Source organism: Castor canadensis, chromosome 12 (assembly GCF_047511655.1).
Source record: "Castor canadensis chromosome 12, mCasCan1.hap1v2, whole genome shotgun sequence".
Classification (NCBI taxonomy): Eukaryota; Metazoa; Chordata; class Mammalia; order Rodentia; family Castoridae; genus Castor; species Castor canadensis.
The window spans coordinates 100,860,832-100,880,479 of NC_133397.1; positions in this window are offsets into that span (position 1 = coordinate 100,860,832).

A 19,648-nucleotide genomic window follows, 5' to 3' on the forward strand; every position below is an offset into this window, starting at 1 on the left:
TTGTGGTCCAAAATGACAGGACACTGTCACTGAATTTCACAGCTTGAAGACACTGGAGTCAAATTGCAACCAAGAATGAAAGCTTAGAAAGCAGAGAATACAAACATAGAACCAGTCTTTGCAAAGCTTGACTGAAGGAAAGATGTCAGGAGAGGGCACAGGAAGCGGGAAATGGGCCATTTGGGTGAGCAGAAGATTTTTTCTGACCACATATCTACACAGGGGAAACATTCTGAACCATCGTTGTTAGTTTTACTGACACGCTGTTTCTAGTTTGCTGAGCAACAGAATTTTCAGAGTCCTTTGTTGCCTTTGGAGCATGAAGGACCTGGAGAGGGCAGTGTGAGTAGGAGACTATGATAACCTCCAGCTTCCTCTGCAGTCAAGCTCAGCCTGGGGAAATCCCAAAGTTTCCTGTAGGATTAAAGTCAACTAGGGAAGGAAGTAACTGAGGTCTTGTCTGGTTTGTCAGTCACCTCCAACAAGAGATTTCCCAGTGGGAACAAACTTTCTACACTAAGTTTGGGGGGGATAATATGTTAAGGATTCATCACTTACACTTCATTTATAGGGTTACCCACACCAGGAAGCTGCCGCAGGCCTCTCTAGGCTGCTATTGACCATCTAATAGGACACTCCAAAGAGCTGTCAAGGATAAAGGCCCAGAGCTGGGGCCAGACTAGGTTAGGACTGCAGCCAGCATCTACATGGAGCTGAAGAAGCCTCTCACATCCACATTCAACTCATGTAACTGAAGTCTTCCTTTCTGCCCCACTGCCATTGCCAGATGCTTCAATCTCCTCCTCTTCACTCTGCTCACAAGAGAGGGATTCCTGTTCTAGAGTGATGAGGATGGCTGGAAACATGACAGAAGAGATGACAGCAGTTTATTAGTTATGTAAACATGTAGCTCAGAGGAGGATGACACAGCACACCACACAGTTACAACAAAGGTGTATTTTCTCACAGTCCCTGTGAGAGGATTTGTAGCATAAATAGGGCAAAGTGACCCCTAGTTCTCTGAGAGGATGTGATTGGCATTCATGAGAAAATACAGTAGTGAAGAACTCAACCTACTGCTTAGGAAGTGTGCCTAGTCCCCTTGATAACAAGGGCTGCTTGGCTATGGACCTTGCTCACAGAAGCAGAGTGAGAAAGGAACCTGGATGAGACCACTGGAGTCCCTCCTGATTTCACCAGAGCCAAGGCAGCACATAGTATTGAGTCTTAATTTCAGGTCTAAAGCCACAGAGGTGATAGGCCAGAAGCCTGTGAAGAGTTAGATGGGAAGGTAGAGAGGATTGCTGGTGGAGAGAGCACTGATCTACAGAATGAAGAAAGATAATCACACCTATATTGATCTGAATATTTACCTAAGAGATGCCCAATTTTGAACTAGAAGCAAAGTAAGATTTTACTGGCTTTTGCACTGTTTTCTGATTGGACCAAAGTTAGTTTTTTCTGCTATTGAGTAATAACAGGGTTTGCCAAAGAAAAATATATACAGTCATGAAACTCAAGTAGGCTTATGTTTCCACAGAGCTGACTGTGACATCCAGCTCACAATCACCACGCCCATTGTTAAAAATTGCAAAGGAGCCACAGACTTTTAGGGGGTTCCCAAGGGAATACTAAAAACTCCAAGCCTGCTAAGTAGCATTACCTGTGGTGAATTTAGAAGACCTCCAGTGTGGCCCAAAGGCCTGTCAATAACTCAGAACTGAAATCCTCAGGAAAGATGAGTCATGGCAGTCTACTCACAAGAGGCCAAGGTTATTTACAGTGTGAGGTATTCACTTCTAGTTGCAGGAGTGTATGTATCCCCCATGTGGGGTATTCATTTGCTGGGACTAGGGTAGCCAGGAAGATATACTAATTATCAGAATACCATTTAATAAGCATCAGAGAGAGATTTCATAACTCTGTAGAAAGGCCTGATTAATTAATCACTTATTTTCCATTATAGAGATATTTTTCCAGTGATCAGAAACTACACCTTGCTATGTTTGTTGTTTCTCTCTTGTGCTAAATAAACACTACCCAATTCTCCCTTAATCCTTCCCTTCTTCATCCACTGGGAATTCACTTACTTACCCAGAGACTTCATTTATAGGCTTCCTTAGTGTTTCCTGATCATTGATGGATCAGACAATGTTTTAATTCCTTCTAAGACGGTAATCCCTCAAGGGCAGGAGAGTAGTCCTTGTCACCTTGATGATCCTGCTCCTGACACTGGGTCTAGAGTATTCTGCACTCATGCAAAAACCTTTCTTTCATTTCCTGCATCATCTGTCAAGTTACTTTCCAAAATTCAGAGAGTGCTCTGGACATTGCTCAGGTCTTACACGTCCCAATCTTGGTTTATCCTGGACAACTTTACTAGGTCTTGACTAATCAATTTTACTCTCACATGGCTTTATCCCACTCCTTTTGCTATGTATGACATGGGCCTGGAGTTCTAATTCCAGTTCCCACTGGAAGGCAGAACTGAGACAAATGAGAGATTGCCTCGTGGTAGAGCTCAGGTTGAAGGGACAAAGGATAAAACTGAATTGGAAGATGAGTTTACTGAAGGCATGGCAGCCTGCAGAGGTGGCTGGGTCATCCTGCTGATGGCTAGTGTAACATTGGAGAAACTCTTTGAGGACTGGAACATGTGCTTTGAATATCGCTTTGCCTAGGGTAGTGGAAGCTGGAGAAGTGAATTTGTTCTTGAGTGACCTTTGAAGGGGCTTTTCTAAAGCAAGATACATATGTACTGGGGTCCTTGTTCTGAAGAAGCTGAGAAAATTATGGAAAAGTGTTCCATAATTAATTGTTGAATAATTTTTTTCCAAGAAATGATGCCAGATACCCATAGCTCTGCCTGTAATCCTACCTACTTGGGAGACTGACTTAGGGAGAATTACAGTTGCAAGCCAGCCCAGGAAAAAAAGTGTGGGAGAACACATCTCAATGAAAATGCTGGGCATGATGACCCAGACTGTCATCTCAGCAAGAGCAGGGTACCTAAAATAGGAGGATCACAGTTAGGCCAGTCTGGATTGGAAAAAAAAAAAAGCAAGACCCTATTTTCAAAATACCCAGAGCAAAAAGGATTGGAGGCTTGGCTGAAATGGTAGAGTGTCTGCCCATCAATTGCAAAGTCCTGAGTTCAAGCCCCAGTACTGCCAAACAGGAAAAAAAAAGAATTGCTTATATTCTTTATTACTTTTCCTGTAACACAAAGTAAAATAAGATTTTAAGGATAATACAGGTACAGGGTGAGAAACTTCTACCTGTCCAATGTACTCTTTGAAAGCAAATTTATTAATAAATTTTTGGTAGACTAAAATCAAATCACAAAATGTTAACCAGGTTTCTTAGTTTCTCAGAGTCATTATTTGTGTTTATTATTTGCATAAATTACTTACACAAAGGGGTTTCTTTGTAATATTTCCATCAAAAGGTCACTTTTATAAGTATAGGTAAATATTGACATTACCTATCCATAATTATATTAATGTTAATCCAATAGGAAAATATTCTTAAAAGATAGTTTTCAAAAGAGATAAAATCCTGACTTTGATAGGATGTAAACCAAAAAGAATGCATTAAAGATCTTACTTAACACATTGATCAAAGAGAGACTCAGGCAGATATTGAAAATGATTCAAAGAGAATCCAAAGACAAATGCAAGATGCATTTCTAAATCAGGACTAATGAAATGAATACACAAATACAGACAAAATTGCTTTTTCTATAGGGGAGGATGGTCCCTCCATCAGATAGAATTCAGTTGCATGTGCATAAAAAATTTATTTTGCAGTGTTGCAAGCTACTTACAAGTTATAGAATTGGAAGAAATTTCTAAATCACGCTCAAATAAATGGAACAGTGTGCTATAGGCATGTATAGTTTTCTATTGAAGCACAGTTTTCCTTATAGTCTTAAAGACACTGCAATGTTGACATTGCTGAAAAGGTATTGCAATGCTGAATTGTTCAAATATGTTCAGAAAAAGTCTAACTGGTGAGTTTCAGGCATAAACATTGTATTGATGGGAGTTGACTTGAGATTGTGAGAAGAGACTTTTTCTTACCAAATCTTGTATGTAAGGCACTTAGAATCCATATATCACCTATTGGCATCATTCACGTCAATTATTTTACTACTAAGTTAGCACTTATTGGAAACAAGGAATTTGTAGACCTTCTTATTTTGAGTAGAGTTTTGGCAGAGGAGTTATTAGACACAAAACAAGATGAATTTTTGGATAAGAACCTGCATATCTGCTGCTGTTTTTCTACAAAGAAGTTTCTTCTGGAGTTCAACATGAACAGATGTCCAAAAATATTTCTATGAAATTAAAATCACAATGGCATACATTTTCATCCAGTAGAATAGTTATAATAAAAAAGACAGGTAATAAAAAGTGCTGTTGAGAATGAGAAAAATAGTGGAACTTCCATATATGTTGATAGTAAAATAAAATGGTAACAGACAATTTAGAAAACAGTTTAGCAGTTCCTCAGCATTTTAGCATAAATCATCCTATGATCTAGCTATTTACTGCCCCCTCTCTGCAAATTAAAACACTTTTATACAGTGAAACTTATAAAGGTTCATAGCATTCAAAGTAGCCAAAACATGGAGGCATCCCAAGTGTCCATCAAGTGGAGAATGGATACACAAAATGTGGCATGTCTCTACAATGGCATATTATTTGGCAATAAAGAAAACTCAAACACTGATTCATGCCAGAACATAAGTGAACCTTGAAAACTTTATGCGAAGGGAAAGAAACCAGAGACAAAAGACCATATTATTTGTTATTCCATTCATTGGAATAAGCAAATCTATAGATATATAACGTGGTTTGTGGTTGTGGAGGGGTCAGTATGGGAACATGGACTGGCTGTATGTAAGCTGAAAGATTTTTGGGGGGATCATGGTCATGTTCTAAAATTATATTGTGATGCTCATCATTGTACAATTCCATAAATACACTAAAATCACTGAATTGCATTTAAAATAGATGCATTTTAAGGTGTGGTAATTTCATGGCATGTAAATTCTATCTGAATAAAGCTATTAATAAAATCTGTACACTTCAAATGTTCTTATCTATAAGATATTCTTGCTGAGGATAACATTTTCCAATTATCTTCTGGGTTTAGTCTCCCTATCAAGAATTAAAACATTAAAAATAATTAAATCTTTCATGTTGCTTTCCAGTTCTGTTTTTCATCATTTCTCTTTAAAATAAAATACATGGACTTTGTATTAAAGATTATTCTTATTCTAAAGTAAAACTCATTTTGGTAAATTAAAATCAGCTAGAAAATCAACCCAGATTAAATTATTTAATAGTCTGAAGTCTGATTGGGATAGAGTGGTGAAATTTGCCCTAATATTTATCATCACAAGAAATTGAGTGAATTATATCTGAGGTGCCTGGTGATAGGTGAGATTGTTTGCCCTTCTCCATTAGTGCTTTCAGTGTCTGTTGGAGTTGTGCATCATGAGTTTTAGAAGCAAAGGCAGCTGAGGATTAACAGAGGACTGTGATCACTGAAAGGCAATGCTCCATTTTCCAGGCTCCAGGAACTGAGAGAAATGCACTTGAATTAAAAAACTAAAGCAATAGGAACAACTGAGAACATTTATTTTATTCCCAATGCTAACTACCACAGTGATAGTTTGGCTAAGGAATGGCAAATATATGCTTTGTGTACTATTATTCCACACTGATGATTTAACACTGCTTTTCCTGCTGACCCAGCAATTGCTTCAGAATCCTAAACATAAGGGCAGCCACTACCAAGTCACAGATGTCATGCAATTTAGAAAGAATTGGCCATACTTGCTCCACCTCTTGTTCTTTAATTTTAGTCTTTTGTGAACACCATGGAACAAGCAAAGACATATCCAGCTAAATGGAATGATATGAATCGGGAGCCACCAGTCAGCACCTAGTTGCAGCTCTGTCTTTGTTGTTTGTTTTCTTTTGGTGGTACTGGGGTTTGAACTCAGGATCTCATACTTGCTAGGCAGGCACTCTACCACTTGAGCCACTCCACCAGCTGCAGCAAGGTCTTTAGGATCAATTCAGTAGTGTCTTTGTGTGGTCGCCTTTTGAAAAAACTAATTTGCCATCATTAAAACATACTGGAAGGGGTGAATTCATGTATGATATATTGTAAGAACTTTTGCAAATGCTACAATGTACCCCCACCAAGCACAACAATAAAAAATTAAATAAACAAATAATAAATATTTGGATTTGTGTTGTTTCTTTTCTATTAATGTAATTTCTTTTTAACTGATACGTGAAACATAAAGTTGTGTATATTAATGGCATACATGTGATCTTTTAATACATGTATGAATTGTGTGATGTTTAAATCAGGTTAAATAGTTCCATTCCTCAAACATTTATCATTTCTTTATAGTACAAACATTCAAATTCCTTTCTCCTAGCTTTTTGAAATACAGTACATAATTGCTATCTGTAGTCATCCTGCTGTACAATAGCACACCAGAACTTCTTACTACAATCTACCTAATTTAGTTCCAGTTGACTAACCTTTTCCTGTCACTTCTCCCCTCTGCTCTCCTCTGCTTCTGGTATCCTCTATTTTACTTTCATTTCTGTGAAATCATCTTTTTAAGAAAACTCCACATATAAATGAGATCATCTGGTACTTGTCTTTCTGTGCCTGGCTTATTTCACTTAACATAATCTCCAATTCCATGTGTGATGCTACAAATGATAAGATTTTAATTTTTTTATGATGGAATAGTTCTAAAACCACATCTTCTTTCCCATTCATCAGTTAATGGACACTTAGTTGTTTCTATCTCTTGTCTATTGTGAATAGTGATGCAAGGAACATGGAAGTACAGATGTTTTTTCTATACACATTTCATTTCCTTTGAATATATACCCAGTAACAGTATACCTGATCAAACAGTAATTCTATCCTTAACTTGTTTTGTGTGTGTTGTGCTAGGGATTGAACCCAGGACGTCAGGCATGTGAAGTAAGCACTCTTTTCAAGCTACATCCCCAGCCCTTTTGTTATATTTTCTGTTTTCCAGATAGAATCTTATTAACTTTGCCTGGGCTGGCCTTGAACTAGCAATCCTTCTGCTATTCGTTATTCTTAATTTTTGGAGGAATCTCTATACTGATTTCTATAATGGCTGTACTAATTTATATTCCCATCAATAGTTTATAAGTGTCCTCTTCTCTCCACATCTTAGCCATTTTCCCCCTTGAAGGCACCAGAATTTACTGTGAATCTCAATCAACTTTGTTCTTACATGATGGGAATGGCTTGTAGGCATTTGAACATACAACCCCTCCTTGATCTTGAAATCTCTATGGCAAGTTCACTCTGTCTGACCTTAAAGAATTGTGAGGATTGGGATTCTGGGGGCTGGAATTGTGGTACTAACACAGCATCAGAGGTTAGCAATGAAAATAGCAGGAATTCTTGTAAGTTAGTGTCTTCCCCTAGGGCTCATCCTCAAAGTAGGGCACAGATAAGAATGAAGTGAGAAATGGAGAACCCAGAAGGCCAGGATCCCTAGAGGTGCCAGACCATTTCATTTCAGTGAGACTGGCATAGTGTCAACAGCACAGCATCTGTCAATGACATGCCATTGCTAAGCAATTAAGAACACAGCTGGGGTAAGAAATTCCAAAATCGGTCACCAATGTTTTATTAGGGTCTGTTGGTTTAGAAGTAACATGGGAAATGATCATGCTTAGAGTAAAATAGCATAAACTTCAGGAAATATGGGAGAAAACTTCTAAAGCCCTGTGTGTGCAAAGGAGCTCTTGTGACAGCTCAGAGATCTCAGGTGCAGTAGGGTCAAGAAAGGTTAGAAAAATGAGAAGCACTACCCTTTAATCTGATACCACAGTTTCCTTGATTTCAGGGATTATCAGTCATGGGAGATCTAAGTGCTATAGTTGCTGGGTTCTTATCTTTGTCCTCCTTGCTGTTCTCTTCCTGCTATTGAGTAATTTAAAGGTTTGTTGTTTTGTGGGGTTTTGGGGGGGTATTGGCAGGCTCTATTCCACATGACTCACAACTCCAGCCCCTCCTTGCAGTTCTGTTTGCACTGGACAAACCTTTCCTTTGGGGATTTCCTGTGTGGATTCAGAGCTATCTCTACCACCACCTCCCCATCTTCTTTTCCTCTTTTCTTTTTCCTCATAGTGCTTATAGCTATCTAAAATAATATATACAAAATTTCCTCATATGTTTCAGATTGGACGTTCCATTGGCTGGATAAAGAAAATTTCTGCTTTCTTTAATGTATCCCATACAGAGCCAGGTACATAGGAAACATTTTCTTGAATAGGGTGGAAACTATTTGAACACAGTGAATACATAGGACCAGGTCTCACAGATGAAAAGATGATATGTCTCCTTTCACTGATCACCCTCTCCATTCCCCAGGAATTTTGTAAAAAGGTAGGGGCAGAGATGATAGAGCAATCTCCATCCCTCACTTTTCATTATTTAAAAGGTGAAAAGGTTTTTATTAAACAAAAGGTGGAAACTCCAATGTACCTTCTGGACAAATGTTTTCCTTATTATGGAAATAGGCACCTCTAATTTATGCAAATGTAAAGAAAAGGCCCCTTAAAATAGAGTACCAAGTCATCAGAGCTTTTAAGAGGAGAAAGGGAAAGGTATAGAGGGCCAAGACAGAGTTGCCCTATTTACTGCTTGAAGGAAAAAGAAGCAGGAGGTCTTTTTTTGTAAAAGACACAATGAAATATTACAAAAACACATCATAACATGGGGAGGGTCCATTGTAGCCTTGGGAATAGGGTTTATATTTTATAATTTCTCTGTAGTCTTAATGGAGAGGAGAACTAACAAAGATACTTAATCTTCCTGCTTACAAGACAGGTAGCTGGGGTTGAAGAGTCCCCACTGGTAGGTTAAAGGCTAAGTTCAAACTTGTTCAGAACCATATTTTCCTTCAGTAACTGCAGCTCCCAGCATCCAGCCAAAGAATGGAGCTGTCCTGTACTCGAGGTAGGAAAGTTGCTAGATTGAAAAAGACTGTCTATAATTGATTCAGAAATCCTACTTGGAACTATGAACATGAATTATTGTATCTTGTAGGTCATTAGCATTTAGTTTCCAAACCTTAAGCAGCAGACAATCTGTTGAAGGATTGAAAAACACTTTTAAAATGATATGTTCATCTCTTTCAATGCACTGTGTGATGATCATCATAGGAGGTTAACAAGAAAAAAAATCAAGCATGATTATATAGAGAAATGGTTGCATTGGATATTATAAGTCTGTCATTCTGGAAAGATGGCACATTGGATAAACATCATAGCATCAGGCTCTCCCTTATTTCTATATACAATGAAAAAAAGTGTCTCCTAAAAAAAGAAAACAGTAGAATCCAATAAATTAAGCTTCCACACCGAGTACACCATTTAACCCTCCATGGCCCATGAGCAAGTATTGCCAATAGTAAAGGGGAAAACCGAGCCATTAACCTGGAGAAGAAAGCCAATTCTAAATCTGTTAATACTGCAGGTGAGCTAAAGATGCTCCTATAAGCTTCTATAAGCTGTGAAGTAAAGAAATAACTGTTGAAAAGCTGAACGGACCCAACATGCCTTGTCATGGGAAAAACCATTAGCTAATCACAAAATCATGAAAACAAATGAGAACCAGAAAATAATAAAGCAAATGTATTTAACAAATGTTATGGGAAAGTGAGAAGATAATCTTCTAAATTCAGTGATGTAGGAAGTCTCATTTGCAGAAGAATTTAAGCACATCTCATCAAGAGTGCTTGGATCTACTAAAAATAACATCAAAGGAGGGCTGGGGATGTAGCTCAGTGGTAGGGGGCTTGCCTGGCATGCACAGGGCCTGGGGTTCAGTCCCCAGGCCCAGGGGGGAACAGCATTAAGAACAACAAAGAACTACTTGGCAGCATTTACTGAAATATAATACAATAAATACTAGAAACCTGGAGCCTGTAATCCTAGCTACTCAGGAGGCAGAGACCAGGAGCATTACAGTTCGAAGCCAGTCTGAATAATTAGTTCTTGAGACCCTATCTCAAAAAAAAAGCCCATCATAAAAAAAGGGCTGATGGAGTGGCTCAAGGTGTAAGCCCTGAGTTCAAACCCCAGTAAGACAAAAAAAAGTAGAAGAGTAAGAGTATCTGAAAATATGTTCATTACAGATTATGTTTTAACAAAATTGATAAAAACTTATTATTTTAATAAAGCAATGTCTGTCAATTTTACATGTGATACTGTGAAAACCCAGAACCCAAGTGAGGAGTGATCAAGAGGGAAGAGAGATTTTAGAATCTTGATTTGCTAAAGGGTAATGGCATGTTCCCTTTTTCTGTAAGAATTTACCAGAAACCCAAGGTGGGAGGAGAGAAAAGGGTTAAGGCAGAACTCTTTCAAAATATCCATAAAATATTATTTCCCACAGTCTGAAAATCACTGAGTTCAGGGAAAGAAAACTTGGAAAGAATTAGGCTGTTTCTGAATGACGTGAAATATGAAAGAAACAGCACCTGCTTTTGACACCAGTAAAAAGAAGGAGTAAGTGTTTATCAGAATATATACTTCACTAACTGCTATTACAAATTAATGCATAATAAAATTGGTTTTAAAAAGTTTATATTTTAAAGCATATATGTAGAACAAAAATAACCAGAAGCATAAAACAACATGAAAATATAGTTACATACAGGTTTCTAGTTCATGTGGGGGGGAGTGTGTGAATGTACATGAAAATGACATAAGTCCTTAAAGTGATGCTGTACAAAAAGTGGTCAAAGAATAGGGATGAAAATAGCACAGAGCACTAAATTAGCTCTGGGATTATTTGGGTGGTGGCAGTGCTGGGCTGGGCTCAGAACCTGCTTCCTTGAGGCAAATGACCCTGAATTGCTCTGCAATGAACTTTTGCCATGGCTGAAAATTCACACTAAACTTTCCCCTGATGCTGAATTTAGTCTTGTCTCAGGAAATGTGTTTCTGAGGGATTTTATAGTTAGTAGCAAAAGGAATAAAGCAATAATCTAAATTATAGCTTTTGCTGAATTTTAAAGGGTGACAAATTTGGGGAGAGGACGATTGAAAAACAAAATGAAATGTAATGGCTTCATATGTTAAATCTCCCAGAGAGGAGCTAATAAGTGAAGGGGTAAGAGCCATTCTGCATTATTACCATTCACTTCCCTGACTGCACCTGATGAAAGTATGCAAATCTGAGCCCATCTAAGAGTTTGAGAATTAATTCTTGCAAAATGTCTCCCACAATTTTAAACCCTGAGAAAATTAACTACCTGTTTTGATTAAGTGTTCATTGAAAAAAATGTTTTATATTTTGTTCAGTTATTTCTGTGTCAGTTTATGGAATTTGTTCAGTGTCTCATAGATAGCAAATGGCTCAGCTGGCATTGTGAACCTTGGTCTTTCAGTCTGGAGGGTAAGATTTCTGTGTGAGTGCATAAGGGAAAATCATGTCCTCTGAAGATCAGATGAGCAAATGGTAACTCTGATATCCTTTTATCAAAATGGTAGGACCTAACTCAGGTTCTCACCAATTTCAGTAACTTCCTAATTTACACATGGACTTTGGAGAATTCTCATACATTTTATCCTTAGACCAATGCATGACAGGAGAGGAAGGTATAGTTACCACACATACAGTCAGGTGAGAAGTCATTAATCACAACTTTATATCTTTCATTCATGTAAATCTGCAAAAACACTTCCATATTTGAGGGTTCCCAAAGCTGCCTTCAGTTTCAATGATTTGAGAGTAGTGTTCACAAAACTCAGAAAAACTCTTGTACTAACAACTGTGACTTATTAGAGCAAAAAGATAAAGATTAAAATCAGCAAAGGCAAGAGGCTTATAGGGCAGAGTCCAGGACAGACCAGGCACAAACCTCTGGTTGTCCTTTCCGTATGGTGCACATGAGCAGTATTTAAGTTTTGCAGCAACAATGGATGACACCTTGCACATCCTATTACCAATCACAGAAGTTTACCCACACCTTGGTGTTCATGGTTTTATTGGGGATTGGTCACCATGGGTTTGGAATACATGGATGTAAGACCTTAGTTACCCTGTCCTCAGTCCTTCCAAGGTCAAAGTGATACCAAATGGCACAAGGCCTCCACCATAGTTCACTGCAATTACCAATTAGCCTAGTCTCATTCTGCCAATTAAAAACTAAGACCAAGATTCCAAGATGGCAACAGAAGGAGGAAGCAGAAAATATGCTTCCTAAAGTAAACTCTTGGAGAGATGCTGGAGATACACCTGGCAGGAAAAACCACCAAGAACAGGCAAAACTCCAAACCACGGGAAAAGAAAAAGCAAGAAAGTAGAGAGTAACATCGATTTAGCTACACACAATCAAACCCTCAAACAACTAAGACAACTAAAGGACAGGAATCACCACATACCTATCAGTCCTAAAACTTAATATTAATGGACTTAACTCCCCCATCAACAGGCTATACTCCCAAAAGCAATCTACATGTGTAATGCAATTCCCATCAAAATCCCAATGACATTCATCACAGAGATTGAAAAATCTACCATTAAATTTATTTGGAAACACAAGAGACTGCAAATAGCCAAGGCAATACTCAGCAAAAGGAACAATGCTGGAGGTATCACGATACCCGACTTCAAACTATATTACAAAGCAATAACAATAAAAACAGCATGGTACTGGCACAAAAACAGACATGAAGACCAGTGGAACAGAATAGAGAACCCAGATGTGAAACCACACAGCTATAACCAACTTATCTTTGACAAAGGAACTAAAAATATACAATGGAGAAAAGACAGCCTCTTCAACAAAAACTGCTGGGAACACTGGTTAGCAGCCTGCAAAAACCAGAAACTAGATCCATGTTTATCACCCTGTACTAGTGTCAACTCCAAATGGATCAAGGATCTTAATATCAGACCCCAAACTCTAAAGTTGGTACAAGAAAGAATAGGAAATACTTTGGAACTAATAGGTATAGGCTAGGACTTTCTCAATGGAACCCCAGCAGCTCAGCAACTAAGAGACAGCATAGACAAATGGGACTTCATAAAACTAAAAGGCTTCTACTCAACAAAAGAAATAGTCTCTAAACTGAAGAGACCACCCACAGAGTGGGAGAAAAATATTTGCCAGCTACACATCAGACAAAGGACTGATAACCAAAATGTATAGGGAACTCAAAAAACTAAACTTGCCCCAAATTAATGAACCAATAAAAAATGGGCAAGTGAACTAAACAGAACTTTCTCAAAAGAAGAAATTCAAATGGCCAAAAAAACACATGAAAAAATGCTCACCATCTCTAGTCATAAAGGAATGCAAATCAAAACCATGCTAACATTCCACCTCACCCCTGTTAGAATAGCCATTATCAAAAACACCACCACCAACAGGTGTTGGTGAGGATGTAGGGAAAAAGGAACCCTTATACACTGCTGGTGGGAATGCAAACTAGTACAACCACTCTGGAAAAAATTTTGGAGGCTTCTTAAAAACGTAAACATAGATCTGCCATATGATCCAGCAATACCACTCTTGGGGATATACCCAGAGGAATGTGACACAGGTTACTTCAAAGGCACTTGCATACCCATGTTTATTGCAGCACTATTCACAATAGCCAAGTTATGGAAACAGCCAAGATGCCCCATTATTGGTGAATGGATTAAGAAAATGTGGTATTTATACACAATGGAATACTACTCAGCCACAAAGAAGAATGAAATCTTATCATTTGCAGGTAAATGGATGGAACTGAAGAACATAACCCTGAGTGAGGTTAGCCTGGCCCAGAAGACCAAAATTCATATATTCTTCCTCATATGCAGATTTTAGATCAAGGGCAAACACAAGAAGGGGATTGGACTTTGATCACAAGATGAGGCGAGAGCACACAAGGGAGGTATGAGGATAGACAAGAAACCCAAACTAAAAACCAAGATAGCATTTGATGTCCTCAAGCAAAGGAACTAATGCAGAAATTTTAAAGTGACAGAGACCAATAGGAGAAGGGGACCAGGAACTAGAGAAAAGGTTAGTTTGAGAAGAATTAATTTAGAATGTAACAGAGATGTACAGGAAAGCAATGCAAGTAAACTCCCTATATAGCTATCCTTATCTCAACTAGCAAAAACCCTTGTCTTCCCTATTATTGCATATACTCTCTCTTCAACAAGATTAGAGATAAGGGCAAAATAGTTTCTGCCTGGTAGTGAGGGGGTAGCGGGGAGAGGGAGGTGGCAGGGGAAAGGGTGGGTTCAGGGGGAAGGGAGGAGAAAAGACCCAAACATTGTATGCACATATGAATAAAAGAAATAAAAACTAAGCCCACCAGGTGCTGGTAGTTCACGTCTGTAATCTTAGCTTCTTGGGTGGGAGAAATCAGGAGGATCATCGTTAAAGCCAGCCTGGGCAAACACTTTGTGATACCCTATGTTGAAAATATTCAACACAAAAAGGGCTGTTGAAATGGCTCAAGTTTGGAGTGCCTACCTATCAAGCATGAAGCCAGAAGTTTAAACCCCAGAACTGACAAAAAAAAAAGTTTAGGAGCAAAAAGAGTTTAAGAGTCTACTGTGTGTCTGTTTAAAGAGCATTTTACAATCCAGTATATTTCCAACAGATAGCATTATCTAGTAAACAATAAGAGCAAAATATGTCTCTCTAGGCACTACACTTAAGAAATAGCCTGGCTAATAAAGTCAGACTTTTAGAAGCAGTGAAATGTTTTCAACTGAAAGTAGAGTGGAATATGTAACAATTTTGCTGGCTTGAGTTAAAAACAGACAGAGACGCTAACTCTTAATCTATGCATGTGTTCATTCATTACTGTTTTCACTGGGAAAAGAAAAGAATTGTAGTCAGGAAGGCAAACAATGTTTTTAGTAGCTGATTTAAATTTGCAGTTGAGAAAGCAAAGCATATGCAGAAAAGAAAGGCATAGCTCTGTATTAAATACAAGCAACTCTATTTTGCTTATTTATTGTTAAACTTAGCTTTTGAATCAATTAACTATTGCTAGGTAAGATATATTCCACAACTCAGTAGTTTTACAAAAATAATTTATTATTGCTTGTGTATATGCCTGTCATCTGGTGGCTGGGCTTGGGTGGAGTGATCTGCTTCAGGTTCGTCTCATGCTTATTAGACCGTCAGGATAGCACTAGGGTATATTTTCCCCATAGTGATAGAAGATTTATTAAAGAGCAAGTGGACAAGTTCGAGATTTCTTAAAGTCCAGACTGGTGGCTGGCATATTGCCACTTCCATTCATGTGTCATCGGACAAAGCAAGTCACTTGGTGTATAAGTGTCTTGGGCTTGTCATAACCAAGTTCCTACACACTGGGTGCCATAAAAGAAATTTATAGCTTTATGGTCCTGGACACTAGAAACCCAAGATCAAGGTATTGGTTTGGTTCTTGCTGATGGCCATGAGAGCAGGATTTGTTCCAGGGTCCCTTATTGGCTCTCTGCATGTTCATGGGGCATTCTCCCATGTGTGTCAATTTTCACATTTCTCCTTTTTATAAGGACACCCATCATACGGGATTAGGGTCTATCCTAATGACCTTATTTTAATTTTTCACTTCTATGAAGACCCTATATTCAAATAATTTCATATGCTCAGGTATGAAAGTTAAGACTTATTATTTCCAGTGAGACACAATGCAAGCCATCACTCATGGTCAGGCCCCAAATGAAAGGGCTATAAACTGTACCATAATGAAGATATGGTGAGGATAATGAAGATATGGATGCAGGAAAGGATGAAGAATAAGGCTGGTTTTTAATAATTTTTGGCCTATATGACAAATCTGGCCTGTTTTAATAAAGTTTTGTTAGCCTACAGATGTGGTCATTTCTTATTGTGCTCTCTATGTCTGCTTTTGTGCTATATGGCAGACTTGAATAGTGGCAACAAAAGACTGTATGACAGCAAAGTCAAAATTATCTGGCCCATTACAGGACATAGTCTGCTGAACCCTGACCTCACCACAACTGTCCAGTGATGCCTGTAGAATAAAGACTCTCATGTATCCTGAATCCAGTGGATTCTAAGCCATTCTGAATCCAATCTAGTCTAATGGAGCAATGGAAAAACATTGCTTTGGCAACTGGAAGTTTGTCCTGTGGCATCGGTTTTGTCGTTAGGCAGCTCTGTGACCTTGAGCAAGATTCTTAGCTCCTCTATCTCTATTGCCCATCTAGAAAATCAGAAAAGTAGTCATGCTGCCAATGTAGTCATAATTATAGCCAGATATTAGACCTTTGGTGACTAAAAACATCTGTATTGTAATATTCAATAATGAAGTTATCCTATTTATAGAAAAATACAATCCTCCATTGGCCTCCATCTACTATTTTAAAGAAATAAAAATTATATTTTTTTCTGAATTCCTGCTTGTCATTGATTGAGATGATTTTTAAGTCCCTTTCTTCTAACTCCATGAAATCAAAACAAAGTGGGAGTGAATATGGAAGTTATAGCCTGCTTAGAGAGGAATAAGCTTCATTCTGATGGAATTTTATTAGATCAACTGCTTATCCACTGTGGCCAATCAGAACATCAGAATCTTTAGCGTCAAAGAGGTTCCTTCTGGCCCTGCTAACCATCCATAATAATTAGAAGGGTTCAGCTCAGGATTTCATGTAGGAGAGAATATGTTAAATGAGACTATAGCTCCACCTCCACCATGAGTGACAAATTGAAAAGCACAGCTCCAACATTTTGTAGCACCTACTACAAAGAAATGTAGTCTCTTTTTCTACACCTTGAATCTTGTTTTGACCTACAGAATGTAGTTAAAGTAGTAATGCATAAGTTCTGGAACTGAGGCCTCAGAGGCCTTGGCCTTTCCCTAAGACCACCACCATTCAAGGGAGCAAGTCCAGTAGACTGAGGGGTGAGAAGCTATGTAGAGGAAAATGGAGGTTGCACAGGTGAGGGCCACTGCCAACCAGCAGTCATAAAGAATGTTGTTAAGGAAAAAGTTCTGGTTCAATTTGGATCATCTTCTGTGTACCCCACATCACTCTATTCCCAGACCAGCTTCCCTAAAATCTCTGCTTCAGGGTTTATTTTATATAAATGATAGAAGTTTTGGCTAATTCCTTTTGCATAAGTTTAAATTAGAGACTTTAGCTACAGATTTTTTTGTGTCAATTGAATTTTTGGGAGTCTGCTTTCTTCTAAATATGATATGTAAAATGCTGACTACCTGTTTTGGAGACATGGCTTGCTGCAGTTCTTGACATTTCTAACATGACTGAGTGGGTCTGTGTAAGATCAGCATGCTTGTCCAAACTAGATACACATTCCTTATTGTGCTAAGATTACCTAGATTTCATTTTGCAACTGACTCTTATTTATGGTGACTGCCTGAGGCAATATTAAGAAATACTGTGAATTCATATCCAGGCTCAGTTATAATTGATTGGCAATGCTTTTCCTGGGGTGGAAAGGAGGCTTGCATATACCCAGTGCATCATACTGTTAAACATGGTACTTCTTGTGAAACAATTAAACAGCTCCTGTCCTTTACCTGAGGTACCACTAGGGAACTTCTATTTAATCATGTCATACTCAGTGGAGGTAATTGTAAAAGTTACATTAGCTAGCCTAGATAACATTTAATGACATTCACTAATAGCCAACACTTTCACTTTGGAAGTATAATCTCTTCAAAAATGCATAGTTTATTATTTTGGTCATTCTTATTTGTGAAATGTCTTCAATAACCATGTGCAATATCTACTTAGTTGTTTAATCTATGGGAATAATTTTGAAGTAAATAATATTTTTAAACTATAAAATAAAGTTGTAGTGCTAAAACTGCAAAAGATTGAAGGAGTCTCAAATGAGAGGTGATGTACTGCAGGGGATGACAAACTTGGCCAGCAAGCCACATCGAACATCTTGCCTGCTTTTGTATGTTTTGTTGGAATACAGCCAGATTTGTTTAGTTCATTGTTTATGGCTGCTTTTGTGCATGATAATAGGACCAAGTAGTTGTAACAGAGACCAGAGGAGTAGAGTAGTTGTAACAGAGAACTTATGACATGCAATACCTACTATATTTATATTACGCCCTATAACAGAAAAAGTTTACTGAATCCTGATGGATTTGAATGCTAAATGATCTCATATTTGTGGATCATTCTCCATATTCAGGGAGTTGTGATGGATAGAGTCTTTGGAATGGTTCTTTTCTATCTGAAGAAAAAGAAAGAAGAGAAGGACAAGAAAATGAAGGAGGAAGAGGAGAAGCAGGAGGGGAGAACAGCTTTACCAGAAACAGTGTTTTTTTAGCTCTATCTGTACACTAAACCCAACCAGGTAGAGTGTTTAAAATTACTAATACTGGGGCACAACCTGCATGGGATCTGGGTGTTGTATGTCTTTGAAAGCAATTCGGCCAAGTCTAATGTGTACCAGGATATAAAAACACTGAGCAGTGCTGTTATCTTACACTTGAATTTACTTGCTCTTCTAGAGGTTTGATGGCACAACTACAAAGCTTGACTTACAATGAGTGACTCAATATAGAAACACAATATTTTAAAAAGTCTAACAAAATGAAAATACAAAGTTTCAAGGAATGGTGGCTGTTAATTCTGACTGAATGAGCTCTCTCAAAGTTCCAGGTCAATAGAATTCTTGCTGATAGAGTCTGAATTTTTTTATTTATAAAGTATAAATATTTCCTCAACAAATACCTAGATTAAAAACAAACTAATTGTTAGGCTATACTAGAAGCAGCATTCTCCACAGTAAGATATATACATTTTTTCAGACAAACTCATTTAAATTTTTTAGAGAGAAAGTACCAAAAAGCACGATGGAAGTCCACAAGGTAAAATGCACCAGAAAGAACTAACATTTATTCAATATCCAATACACATGAAGCTCTAATAAGCACTTCACATATGCTATTTAATACTCATAAAACTATTATATGGTTTTTACTTTGAGGAGTTAAGTCAATTTCTCAAGGTAACAGCTAGTAAACAGTCCAGTTTTTTTCTAATTCTACATAGTTAAGAAGTAACACGAATTAAAAAACAATGGACTGTAAATTAATGAACTCTGGTTATGCTGGGAAAACATTTTTAATTTCACATGCCTCAAGAGTACATCACAAACATTTTGGATGGATAATTTCCACCTCCATATTAACAAGAAAAATAACTTTCCAAAAAATCTGTGTATACAGAGTAACTTCCCACTATGTCCTTAGAGAAACTTAGTCTCTTTATGATGTCAACCTCTGAAGCAATGTTCTTTTTCTTTAGTTAAAAGGTACAGCTTTGAATATTATTGCAGTTTGATGTGTTACAACTCATTGTAGTTCTCTGTAAGTTCAGATTATTTTCTGCCATGAACAGAGACTACAAATGTAGCTAAGCATTAATTAAAAAGAACATCTTGAGTGTAAACATCAAAAATTGATCATCTTCTGTGAGCAATATAATTTATAATCATTAACATATTCTCAGCTGATGACTTGAATTTTACTCAGAGACCCTTTGGAGAATACTGAAGGAGAAGAAGGAAGAATGTTTACATGAC